The sequence below is a fragment of the Schistocerca piceifrons genome, chromosome X (assembly GCF_021461385.2).
Source record: "Schistocerca piceifrons isolate TAMUIC-IGC-003096 chromosome X, iqSchPice1.1, whole genome shotgun sequence".
Lineage (NCBI taxonomy): Eukaryota > Metazoa > Arthropoda > Insecta > Orthoptera > Acrididae > Schistocerca > Schistocerca piceifrons.
The window spans coordinates 431,188,714-431,201,339 of NC_060149.1; positions in this window are offsets into that span (position 1 = coordinate 431,188,714).

Here is a 12,626-nt window from a genome sequence, read left to right on the forward strand (position 1 = left end):
TAAGGACATCACACAGATCCATGCCCGAGGCAGGATTCGAACCTGCGACCGTAGCATAAGCGCGGTTCCGGACTGATGAGCTTAGAACCGCTCGGCCACAGGGCCGGCTCAGATAAGTATCCGGACACCTATCAGTGGACGTTAATAGGGATGTGCCCACCGTTATCCTTTATGAGGATTTGAAGTCTGCTGGGGACACTTTCAGCGAGATGTCTAAGTCAATATCGAGGAATGGTAGCACATTCTTCCTAAAGAGCCGAAACCAGAGATGGTAATCTTGCTGGACGCTCTAGTTGGGAGCGAAGTCGATGTTCCAACTCATCCCATAGGTGTCCCACTGCGTTCATATAGGGACTCTGGCAGACCAGCCCAGCCCATTTCCACAAACCATTGTCTCACGGATGTTGCTTTATGGCAGGGTGCGTTGTCACGGTCATGCAAACAATCGTCGTCTCCAATCGGTGCCGTCACTGTACGCAGTACACAGTGCAGTAAAATGTGTTCGTATCATTCTGCATTTAGCGTTTTCTTAAGTGCAGTAAGGGGACCACGAACTAAAATACCTCCATACCGTAACACTACCTCCTCCGTACGTCAATGCTGGCACAACAAATGATGGCAAGTAATGTTCTCCAGGCACCTGCCAAACGCGAACCCTTCCATGGGGTTACCACAGGGTATAAGCGTATTTGATCACTCCAGATCACTCGTTTCCAGTCATCCACCACTTCACGCGTTGCTTAGCACTGACCACAGTAATGCGTGGTTTGTAAGGAGCTGTTCGACCATTGTATCCCGTTCTTTTTTATTTCCTACGCACAGTGATTGTGCTAGCTCGACTGATGGTAGCACTTTGGAACACGTGAATGATTTCTCCCACTGATTTCATGAGAGTTTTGAACCACCATCCGCGATGCTCGACGGTCCCTGTCCGTCAGTACATAAGGTCTGCTTGGTGTTAGTTTAGTTGTGGTGCTTCTTTCGCGTTTCCGCCTCACAGTCACATCACCGACACTGAACTAGGGCAGCTTTAGAAGGATTATAGCCGGCCGATGTGGCCGAGAGGTTCTAGGCGCTTGAGTCTGGAACCGCGCGACCGCTACGGTCGCAGGTTCGAATCCTTCCTCGGGCATGGATGTATGTGATGTCCATTGGTTAGTTAGTTTTAAGTAGTTCTAAGTTCTAGGGAACTCATGACCTCAGATGTTAAGTCCCATAGTGCTCAGAGCCATTTTAACCATTTGAAGGATTATAATGTCTTAGATGGATTTTTTTACTCGAGTGACATCCAATGACTACTCCACAGTCGAAGTCATTTGGCTCCCTGAGAGACCGTTTCTGCTGTTACTGCTTCTCTACTGAAACAAAGTCCTTCCCACCTCCATTTATACTGGCGGGACTACTTCTCGTGACATCTAATTGTCAATTCCTTATTACATTGGCGCATTCGGATACTTTTTATCCGGTAATGTAGTTGATTAGAGTCCTGACACAGGTACTAAATTAATTGCATTCAAAGTGGAGGCGGGGTTATGACAGACGTTTCTTGATCAGTAACGTAAGAAGTAGACTGAGCCTGAAAGTGTCCACAGTGACTTCTGCTGCTTATGCAACACTGAAGCGCCAAAGAAACTGGTACAGAAATGCGTATTCAAATACAGATGTATGTAAACAGGCAGAATATGGCGTCGCTGTCGGCAGTGCCTATATAAGACAACAAGTGTCTAGCGCAGTTGTTAGATCGGTTACTGCTGCTACAATGATAGGTTATCAAGATTTAAGTGAGCTTGAACGTGGTGTTATAGTCGGCGCACGAGTGATGGGACACAGCATCTCCGAGGTACCGATGAAGTGGGGATTTTCCCGTACGACCATTTCAGAGCGTACCGTGAATATCAGGAATCCGGTAAAACACCAAATCTCTGACATCGCTGCGGCTGGAAAAAGATCCTGCAAGAACGGGGCCAGCGACGACTGAAGAGAACCGTTCAGCGTGACAGAATAACAACACTTCCGCAAACTGCTGCAGATTTCAACGCTGGGTGGTCAACAAGTGTCAGCGTTCCAATCATTCAACGAAACATCATCGATATGGGCTTTCGGAGCCGAAGACCCACTCGTGTAGCCCTGATGGCTGTACTACACAACGCTTTACGCCTCACCTGGGTCCGTCAACATAGACATTGGACTGTTGATGACTGGAAACATGTTGCCTGGTCGGACGAGTCTCGTTTCACATTGTATCGAGCGGATGGACGTGTTTGGATATGGAGACAACCTCATGAATCCATGGACGCTGCATTTCATCAGGGGATAGTTCAAGCTGGCAGAGGCTCTGTAATGGTGTGGGGCGTGTGGAGTTGGAGTGCTACGGGACCCCTGATACGTCTAGATACGACTCTGATAGGTGGCAAGTTCGTGAGCATCCTGTCTGATCAACTGCATCCATTCACGTCCATTGTGCATTCCAACGGCTTGGGCAATCCCAGTAGAACAATGCGGCATCCCACACGTCCAAAATTGCTACAGAGTGGTTCCAGGAACACTCTGCTGAGTTTAAGTACTTCCGCTGGCCACCAAACTGCCCAGACATGAACATTATTGTGCATATCTGGGATGCCGAGCAACGTGCTGTTCAGAAGAGATCTCTACCCCCTCGTACTCTTAAGAATTCATTGTGTCTATTCCCTCCAGCACTAATTTAGAGGCGGCCGCGGTGGTCGTGCGGTTCTAGGCGCTCCAGTCCGGAACCGCGCTGCTGCTACGGTCGCAGGTTCGAATCCTGCCTCGGGCATGGATGTGTGTGATGTCCTTAGGTTAGTTAGGTTTAATTAGTTCTAAGTTCTAGGGGACTGATGACCACAGCAGTCGAGTCCCATAGTGCTCAGAGCCATTTGAACCATTTGAACTAATTTAGACATTAGTTGAGTCCATGTCACGTCGTGTTGCGCCACTTCTGCGAGCTCGCAGGGGCCCTACATGGTATTAGGCAGGTGTTCCAGTTCCTTTGGCTCTTCAGTGTATGTGTTCTACTCGCGTTCGTAAAGTCACCGGTGAGATATAAAAAAAAATAAAAGAACGTTTTTTGAAATCTTAGTTTCATAGCATTTGAAATTTAATCATTTTTGAAGTCCTATTTTAACGACAGTAATCTTCTTCTACGCCAACGGTGTGTGGCGGAGGGTACTTTACGTGCCACTGTCATTACCTCCCTTTCCTGTTCCAGTCGCGTATGGTTCGCAGGCAGAACGACTGCCGGAAAGCCTCCGTGCGCGCTCGAATCTCTCTAATTGTACATTCGTGATCTCCTCGGGAGGTATAAGTAGGGGGAAGCAATATATTCGATACCTCAGCCAGAAAAGCACACTCTCGAAACCTGGACAGCAAGCTACACCGCGATGCAGAACGCCTGTCTTGCAGAGTCTGCCACTTGAGTTTGCTAAACATCTCCGTAACGCTATCACGCTTACCAAATAACAATGTGACGAAAACTCGCCGCTCTACTTTGGATCTTCTCTGTCTCCTCTGTCAACCCGACCTCGTACGGATCCCACACTGATGAGCAGTACTCAAGTATAGGCCGAACGAGTGTTTTGTAAGCCACTTCTTTTGTTGATAGACTACATTCTTAAGTAGTATAACGATACAGTCAGTCTTCGCCACTACTTATGTGGATTTTTTAAACTTTTTTTTAAAATTCCTGCTGCTCAATTTTTGTATGCTCTTGCGATTTAAGTCTTACAGCAACATAGTTGACTCTAAATATTTGTGTACACATCTTAGCGTGCTTTTACTATGAGGTGCTTTTTATGTGTTTATTTTTTTCAAATATACATACTACTACATAGGCGTCTATCAGTAACAAAGTATTTATGTTATGGTTTAGGTTTTACAGTGGTCCGTTATTTTCCTGGCTTTTAATGCTGACGTACTTTTCATTCTAGTGATCACTGCTTTGAAATGCAATCTAATTAACTACGTTAGCGACGGCAGTTCCATTTTCATTTTATTACTTTTTTAATTATACTGAATTTATTTCATGATTTGTAATCAATTGATTGTCTTTAAGCGCATGTAGATGTTTTGAAATTAAACATCGCACGACGCTGCAGACAAAACTGCACGCGCTTCGTCCTACTGTCTGACCTACGGGACGTATCACCGGTGAGGCGACAGGAATAGCAAGCGTTTGTTCCCATGGGAGCTGTTGGCGTGGTACTCAACGTATCTTTGCTTGGCCTACGTTCCATTCTTTGGCAAAATGTACACGATGTAACAGTTCTATCTATTGCACGCAGGTGGCAGTTTCATTTGATTCGAGCCGTTATTATCGAACATGTGAGTTTTTAATGGCCTTTTAAAGTTTTTAAATATATTTGTGAATTATAATTATCGCTGTATCATATTTGCATATACAACGCGAGATTTTTCTATTATACATACGCTATTAGGTAATTTTTTCGCTTACTGGTTATCTCTGTCGATCACGTATGGAACTATCTGCGGCGCTTTGCCCTTATAATCCCCAGCAGCCACATTCTAGTCTTCATGCGACCTATACACGATAATTTCATAGACAGATGGACTTGACCAGCGAGTGGTGTCGTCAGCTTCGTGCTTAAGAAAATAAATAAAACTCTTCATCTACAGTCATGGAATGACATCCAATTTTAGCATCATGAACATCAATTTGCCCATTGGTAAATATTTAGCGCTATTCCTGGCATTGGTTGCGTTTGTAGCACCTTTGCCATAGACAGCGTAGGTTTGTTGCGGCATGTGACAAGAGATAATTTTCCCTACATTCATCTACAGGGCAATTCAAACTGAATAAAGCGATCAAAAACGATTGTAAATATACCGGTGTGCAAAACATAAGGACGTAAATAACTTTCGCTTGATGTGTCACTACCAAGTAACATACACTACGTGATCACAAGTATACGGACACCTGGCTGAAAATTACTTACAAGTTCGTGGCGCCCTCCATCGATAATGCTGGAATTCAATATGGTGTACGCCCACCCTTAGTCTGGATGATAGCTTCCACTTTCGCAAGCATACGTTCAAATCAGGTGCTGGAAGGTTTCTTGGAGACTGACAGACTATTTTTCACGGAGTGCTCCACTAAGCAGAGATATCGATGTCGGTAGGTGCGGTCTGGCACGGAGTCAGCGTTCCAAAACACCCCAAAGGTGTTCTATAGGATTCAGGTCAGTTCTCAGTGCAGGCCTGTCCATTACAGGGATGTTATTGTCGTGTAACCACTACGCCACAGGCCGTGCATTATGAACAGGTGCTCTATCGTGTTGAAAGATGCAATCGTCATCCCCGAACTCCTCTTCAACAGTGGGAAGCAATAACGTGCTTAAAACATCAATATAGGCCTGTGCTCTGATAGTGCCACGCAAAACAACAAGGGGTGCACTCCCCCTCCGTGAAAAATACGACCACACCATAACACCACCGCCTCCGAATTTTGCTGTTGGCATTACACACGTTGGCAGATGACGTTCACCGGGCATTCGCCATACCCACACCCTGCCATCGGATCGCCACATTGTGTACCGTGATTCGTCACTCCACACAACGTTTTTCCACTGTTCAATCGTCCAATGTTTACTCTCTTTACCAAGCGAGGCGTCGTTTGGCATTTACCGGCGTGATGTGTGGCTAATGGGCAGCCGTTCAACCATGAAATCCAAGTTTTCTCACCTCCCGCCTAACTGTCACAGTACCTGCAGTGGATCCTGACGCAGTATGGAATCCCTGTGTGATGGCCTGGATAGATGTCTGCCTATTACAAAAAATGGTTCAAATGGCTCTGAGTACTATGGGACTTAACATCTGAGGTCATCAGTCCCCTAGAATTTAGAACTACTTAAACCTAACTAACCTAAGGACATCACACTCATCCGTGCCCGAGGCAGGATTCGAACCTGCGACCGTAGCAGTCGCGCGGTTCCGGACTGAAGCGCCTAGAACCGCTCGGCCACACCAGCAGGCTACCTATTACGCATTACGACCCTCTTCAACTGTCAGCGGTCTCTGTCAGTCAACAGATGAGATCGGCCTGTACGCTTTTGTGCTGTACGTGTCCCTTCACGTTTCACTTCACTGTCACATCGAAACAGTGGACCTATGGATGTTTGGGAGTGTGGAAATCTCGCGTACAGACGTATGAAACAAGTGACACGCAATCACCTGTCGACGTTCGAAGTCCGTGAGTTCTGCGGAGCGCCCCATTCTGCTCTCTCGCGACGTCTAATGACTACTGAGGTCGTTGATATGGAGTACCTGGCAGTAGGTGGCAGCACAATGCACCTAACATAAAAAAGTATCCGGATACTTTTGATCACATAGTGTAGCTCGATGAAAACTGAACCACACACAGGAAGACCTGACATAGTATAGTACAGTACAGTACTCAAGCTGACTGAAAGAAATGCGCAATGAGACGAACAGAAATTATACTTATGTCAAAGACAACAATTAACGGAAGTCACCGCGATTCATGATGGTAACCTGGACGTAACAAAATGGGGACATGGTTGTTTGTAAGATGTGTGACCATGACGAGTGATAGTGCACGCTTTTCAACGTGCTGCCTTGCGGCAGGGCTTCCCATTCCTCCACCAGCGCATTTGATAACAGCTGGATGGTTGTTGGTGGATGCGGAGGGGTTGCAATACGTCTCTACAACCCATCACACACGTGCTCGAGGGATTTAAGTCGAGAGAATGGGTAGGCCAGTCCATTCGCCGAATATGCTAATGTACCAAGAGCTTCTCCAATGGGGCTGTTCGATGTGGTCACACATTGTTTTCCGTAAAACTGAAGCCATGGCCAAATGTACCCTTGGGAAAACGCACATGGATAAGAAGTACAGTATCACAATTAAGGTGACCGGTAACTGTACCGTGTTCAAACATTTGGAGTTCAGTACGCGCATGCTACATTATGCTTCCCGACAACATAACACGTGGACCACCGAGACGATCGTTTTCGACGATGTTTCTAGGTGCGTTAAGTGTTCCGACCTCTCACCATATGAGGGTACGTATAGCATTGTCGAACATGATAGTTTTGGCTCTTGGTGGCTCGGAAGCCCGGCTGAGAGCCAACGTCTTTAATAAATCGCATTTCGACTGCCCGAAGTCTGTTTCTATGACGCAGTCCATATTTCGCTTCCATAGAAGACCACTGATACTGCAGTAACTTTGTCGAGCTTTATTTTTGTGTCCTACCTAACTTTGTTTTTTAGTGTTCTTCCAACTGCCCCTCACATTTCATTAATCATACAATTGTGTGTTTAATGTTTACCTCATTTAGAAATGATGTAGAGCACCCCGTGAAATTAAAATTAGCCATTCGTTGAACAATTTTATTTCCTACCGTAGCTTCGCACTCAACACAACATTTTCTCGTAAAACCCGACACCTTCAGTTTTTCTTTATATATAATCTAATTATTCTTAGGTATCTTATAGAGCTCGAATAATCCAATTTGTGTAGCATCTTCATTATTTTCCGGGAACTCCAAGGCATTAACATGTATGAGGCTCCTTATGGATTTTGTTTGTTACATATTCGCTCCAATGTAAAAAAATTATATGATGTTTCCCCTGTTTAATATGAGGTATCTTTATCAGCGAAGAGATGATTATGACCGGCCTAATACTGCAGCCTTGTTGTACACCCATATTTATGAAGACTGAAAAGACTTCCCCTCTTTTGTCTTAAAACAAATATTCGTACACATTTTTGAGGGTTCCTATCCGATGATGGAGGGATGTCACGTAGTTGCACAATTTCCCACAGTTTATCCCGTCTGCAGTTATCCTAAGCTTGTACATAACAGGTGAAAAACAGGTGCAGTCCTCGATGGATTCTATGTATTTTTTCACTATCTGCTTTGATATGAAGCCATTTGCAGCGTAGAATCTTCCCGTCTGATAACGTGATTGCTCCTCAAGTGTGATACACACAACTGTTTTTGTAGTTACAGTGTTATAATTATGTATTCTGTATTAAGAAGATTGATTACTTTGTAACTTACGCGTTTTTTATGTCTCCCTTCTTAACGTACGAATTACTGTGGTAGTTTTCGAACTGGAAGCGATATTCTTCTGCAGGCAGCACTGAATTAGTAAATAAAAAATCTTTTCCGACTTTAGAGGAGCTTTTAAGTAGCTCTGTATCGAATTTATCATTTCCAGAACTTTTAGTATATTTATTTTTATATAAAACGCTTTGAAATTCGTGTCGAAAAATTTTGTTATAAACTTTCTTTCTTTCAACCTTATCATCTGTCCGTTGTCATTTAAAATAGTACATTCATTGTTCCTTATACTACTTCAATATCAGCTCCGTCTTTTTTCCGTTGGTTTAGGTGCGCCAAACTTTTATAAGTCATTGTCGGCTTCCACGCACATTAACCTCTGTCTGTGATTTATATCCCCCTCCTTCCACAGCAAGAAACATGTAACAAAATAAACCTCTCTCTTCGTTCGCAACGCTGCAGTGATGGACTGTTCTGCTGGTCCCGCCGGAGGTTCGAGTCCTCCCTCGGGCATGGGTGGCTGTGTTTGTCCTTAGGATAATTTAGGTTAAGTAGTGTGTAAGCTTAGGGATTGATGACCTTAACTATTTCGAATATCCTTTTTGTAATGGCTAATGGAATGTGTAGGCATGAGATAGAAAAGAGACCAATATGTATGGAAGGTAGGGCGTGACAGTTGTCAATTTCGCCTTTGAGAAAGCCTACGATTCCACTTAGAATCGTGTTATCTTCGGATCGCACCTGCGTACGGTGCCATATTCTTGTCTTTAAGTGGTGTTACCTCCCCATCTGTCTCACGTCACTGTAAACATGAAGCCGAAAAACAATCTGCCTCACCGCTATGAGCAAGAGTAAAGTGTCCTTGATCGCAGTGTATTAAGTAAGTCTGCATTTGGAATCGCGTTTAACAGCATACCGTGCGTAAGTAGGAGCTCCATTCATTACTCATTATTTGTTTTCTATTCTTTCTTCGGCCTTGCGGCAACGGTATGCTGGTTGTAGCTCAAAATGGTTCAAATGGCTCTGAAGACTATGGGACTTAACATCTGAGGTCATCAGTCCCCTAGAACTCAGAGCTACTTCAACCTAACTAACCTAAGGACATCACACACATCCATGCCCGAGGCAGGATTCGAACCTGCGACCGTAGCGGTCGCCCGGTTCAACACTAAAGGGCGTAGAACCGCTCGGCAACACCGGCCGGCGCTAGTTGTAGCTGCCAACTACCTGCTGAGGAGTAGATACGATCTCAAAGGGGAATCTGCCTATGACGTTTTACCCATCGCTATCTTGTTCATCTACTTAAACTGAGTACGAGTGCCATCATATTAAACAATCAGCTAAGTTCTTGAACATCAGATTTGATGAAAAGGTTATGTGGTTGCAGTACCTAAGATCTTGAAATAATATTCCCGATGGTCCCTGCGATTTCAGAATTATTTTGAGTCGGGTAATGGGGAGCAGTTGTGAAAATTTATGCTTCCGCACTAAAGTGATTTTGAACGGTTCCAACTTGAATACCATATGTACTATATATCGGTACTCTATGGTATCATGTTCTAAGATATTAGCTGCATTCTACTAAAAGAGAATTACACTGAGGTGGCAGAGATCAGGGTATAGCGATATGCGCATATACAGAGGCGGTAGAAACGCTTACACAAGGCATAAAAGGGAAGTGCGTTGGTGGAGCTGTCATTTGTACTCAGGTTACTCGTGTGGAAAGGTTTCCGACGTGGTTAGCACCGCACGATTGGAATTAACAGACTTTGGACGTGGAATGGTGGTTGGAGCTAGACACATGGAACATTCCATTTCGGAAATCGTTAAGGAATTCAGTATTGCAAGATCCACTGTGTCAAGAGCGTTTTGAGAATACCAAATCTCTGGGCTTACCTCTCACCCCTGATAACGCAGTGGGCGACGACCTTCACTTAACGACAGAGAGCAGCGGGGTTTGCGTAAAATTGTCAGTGCTACGAGACAAGCAACACTGCGTGAAAAAACAGACGCAGAAATCGTTGTGCGCTTTAGAGTGAATGCGTCCGTTGGTACAGTGCTGCGAAATTTGTCATTAATGGGCTATGGCAGCAGACGACCGATGCGAGTGCTTTTGCTAACGTCTCGACATCACCTTCACCACCTCTCCTGGGATCGTGACTATACTGGTTCGGCTCTAAACGACTGGAAAACTGTGGCCTAGTCACATGAGGCCCAATTTGAATTGGTAGCAGCTGATGGTAGGTTTTGAGTGTGGCGCAGACCCAACGAAACCATGGACCCAAGTTATCAACAAGGCACTGTGAAAGCTGTAATGGTGTGGACTGTTTTAACACTGAATGGACTGGGTCTTTGGTTATGTTCGACTATATGGAGACTATTTTCAGCTATTCATGGACGTCGTGGAATTTTTATAGATGGAATTTTTATAGATGACAATGCGCTTTTTCATCGGGCCACAATTGCTCACGATTGGTTTAAAGAACATTATGGACAGTTCGAGCGAATGGTTTGGCCACCCAGATCGTCCGACGTATATCCCATCGAGCATGTATGGGACACGATGAAGAGGTCAGTTCGTGCACAAAAATCTGCACCGGCAACACTTTCGCAATTATGGACGGCTCTGGAGGCAGTATGGCTCAGCATTTCTGCAGGTGACTTCCAATGATTTGTTGAGTCCATGCGAGCTGCTGCATTAGGCCGGGCAAAAGGAGGTCCGACACGACACTGGGAGGTATCCCACGGCTTTTTCCACCCCAGTGTAGACTGCCAATTGTGCATTTAGCCCCCCATGAATCATGTGCTCCTTGTTGCATTGGAGAGGCTTGCGTGCCTCAGCGATACATATATCCGTGCTATAGATTCAGCCACTTCGGGAAGGGTGATATTTGGAAAGAACAGACTAATATATGGGTCTTGAAGAGGAGTAGCAGCCTTTCCCGCAGTGGCAGGGTCGGTGCTACAATTGTTTGATTGGCCAGGTTTTTTAACATAAGTAAATGAGCCTTGTTACATTGGTACTGGGGCACGATTGAAAGCAAGGAGAAACTACAGCTTTTATATTCCAAGAGAACATGCAGAGCCACCACATGGCTTAAGACAGGATACTCAAGATTTATCACTATCTTGTTTAGTGACGAAGCCACATGTACCAATAGTGGCTATGTAAACCGCCGAAACCTGCTCTGTTGGTCTGTTGGCAGTCCCCGTTGACTTACTCAGGAGGAACGTCAGCATCCATGTAGCGCAAACATGTAGTGTGGGATAGTGAACCATCAGCTTATAGGCCCGTTTTTCATAGACAATGAACATACACAGCTATCGCAGCCTCGTAACAGCCTATCCATGGATGCTAGAAGATGTTCCTCTGCAGACTAGGAGGAACCTGTAGTACCAACATGATGGCTAGAAGTCTTCCTCAGCAGACTAGGAGGAACCTGTGGTACCAACATGATGGCTGTCCAGACCTTACTGCTCGAAGTACTAAAGCATGCCTCACGCACGGTTTCCAAATCGTTGTATTAGACACAGAGGACCTGTACCTTTGCTGGCCGGTTCCCCATATTTGACGCCTCTACACATTTTTCTTTGCGGCAAGCTTAAGGAAACTGTCTGCAGGGACATTCCAACTACACTCGATGATATCAAACGACGTATTTTTGCAGTCTGCTTAGACATCTCCGCTGAAATGCTAGAATTTGTGCAGCAAGCGTTCCATACCAGACAGGAAGCGTGTATTAAACATATTACAGTCTGACTGGCTAAAAGTACGAGCCCCTGACTACCATCCATTCATGAAAACCGCACATCAATACCACTTTCCATTTCTGCAATATTAACGGTGCAGATTTTACGTGGTTCACCTTCTACATACACCGAAGAGCCAAAGAAACTGGCACACTTCCCTAACATCGTGTAGGGCCCACACAAGCACGCAGAAGTGCCGCAACACGACGTGACATGGACTAGACTAAGGTCTCAATTAGTCCTGGAGGGAACTGACACCACGAATCCTGCAGGGCTGTCCATGAATCCGTAAGAGTACGATGGGATGGAGATCTCTTCTGAACAGCACGTTGAAAGGCATCCCAGATATGCTCAGTAATATTCATGTCTGGGGAGCTTGGTGGTCACTGGAAGTGTTTAAACTCAGAAGAGTATTCCTGGAGCCACTCTGTAGCAATTCTAGATGTGTGGGATGTTGCACTGTCTTGCTGGAATTACCCAGGTCCGTCGTAGTGCACAATGGACAAGAATGGATGCAGGTGATCAGACAGAATGCTTACGTACGTGTCACTTGTCAGAGTCGTATCTAGAAGTATCAGGTGTCCTACGTCACTCCAACTGCGCACGCCCCACATCATTACAGAGCCTCTACCAGGTTGAACTGTCCCCTGCTGACATGCAGAGTACATCTATTCATGAGGTTGTCTCCATATCCGTATATGTCCATCCGCTCGGTACAATTTAGAAAGAGATCCATCCGACTAGGCAACATGTTTCCTCAGTCATCAACAGTCCGATGTCGGTGCTGACGGGCCCAGGCGAGGCGTAAAGCTTTG